This window comes from Gregarina niphandrodes, assembly GCF_000223845.1.
Source record: "Gregarina niphandrodes unplaced genomic scaffold scaffold00094, whole genome shotgun sequence".
Taxonomy (NCBI): domain Eukaryota; phylum Apicomplexa; class Conoidasida; order Eugregarinorida; family Gregarinidae; genus Gregarina; species Gregarina niphandrodes.
The window spans coordinates 4,415-5,791 of NW_011645859.1; the positions used below are offsets into that span (position 1 = coordinate 4,415).

The following is a 1,377-nucleotide window of genomic DNA, read 5'->3' on the forward strand; positions in this document are numbered from 1 at the left end:
GTGGGTCAGTATTGTTGGGATGGTGAGAGAAAAAAGTGAAATGATTCACAAAAGTGCATTACCTATCATTGCGTTAGCCATTGTTAACCGGAAAATTTCTAGGCGATCAGAAAGAAGAAGGTCAAAGGCAGGCGGAGGCGTCGTCTCCAGCCGTTGTGTCGGCGAAATTACAATCTTCACAAAATTTCTTGAAGTCATCACTTTTCTTGGGGTTGGGGCATCGCTTCATAACAGACGACGTTTCGCCACGCAGACGGACGATAGCGGCTCCATCTGGGTTTAGCCTGCCGACTTGGTCCAGCCCAGAATAATCGAGCCTTTTCGTCATAACCACGCTGATTGTACATATCGGCAACACTTCCACACAAAATTTGTGCTTCGTGTATGTTCTTTTTTGAGGCCCCAGTTGAACACGTGGGCATCGGCTTTCTGGCTGAGTCTCGGTCGACAACCACTGTTACTGCTAGAATGCCCAAGAGGTCAAGGAGGAAGACTTGGCGCTCGGGAGTTTTATGGCAGGAGTGAGACTCGAACCACAAACTATTCTAGGTCGTCGCAGATCTTGTGTTCGGGGCTCACCCCGCTGTGGGTCGGACCGGTGGCAGTCAATTGGCGAAAAATATATTTGGAGCCTTCCGCGTGACGGCTCAATCATTTTGTGGTCGTGGTCTAGCGGTTATGATGTCTGGTTCACACGCAGAAGATCCCCAGTTCGAACCCCGGCGACGTCACTCTCCTCTAGTGGCCCTGAAGGCTGCCGCTCGTGATGGAATGCCTTCTTGGTTTGGACTCTTGATAGAACGGTCGATATGCCGACACTCTTGAGGTCCCCCACCCCACAGAATGGCAGCGGTATGGTGGTTGGCAGCTATGATGTCTGGTTCACACGCAGAAGATCCCCAGTTCGAACCCCGGCGACGTCACTCTCCTCTAGTGGCCCTGAAGGCTGCCGCTCGTGATGGAATGCCTTCTTGGTTTTGACTCTTGATAGAACGGTCGATATGCCGACACTCTTGAGGTCCCCCACCCCACAGAATGGCAGCGGTATGGTGGTTGGCAGAATTTGAACCCTTGCCGACAGTTACTGGTTTTGAACCAGTGCGGGCAAAGCCCAGTAGATTTCAAGACTACCCCCTTAACCACTCGGGCAAGCTGTCCCAAAAGTTGTGCGCTTGGGGACGTGCAGGATGCATTGCGTGTGGTTCGAGGTGGATCCGATCCAGCCCCCACAGGATTGATTCTCTTAATGTGTTCGGCCGCACTCAGATGTGGTGATGCTTCTGGCGACAGCGTTCCAACTCATCTGATGGCACGGGATGGTCTCCACGTCGACCACTCATCCACTACCGGGACTCGAACCCAGGTCGTACGGGTGAG

General features: G+C 52.8%; 1 non-coding gene across 1 annotated transcript; it reads right to left on the reverse strand.

The window, feature by feature from the left end:
* Window positions 1-1,075: 1,075 nt before the first annotated feature.
* GNI_195520 lies at window positions 1,076-1,157 on the reverse strand. Its single transcript has one exon. It is a non-coding gene; the product is annotated as a tRNA-Ser (tRNA).
* Window positions 1,158-1,377: the final 220 nt, after the last annotated feature.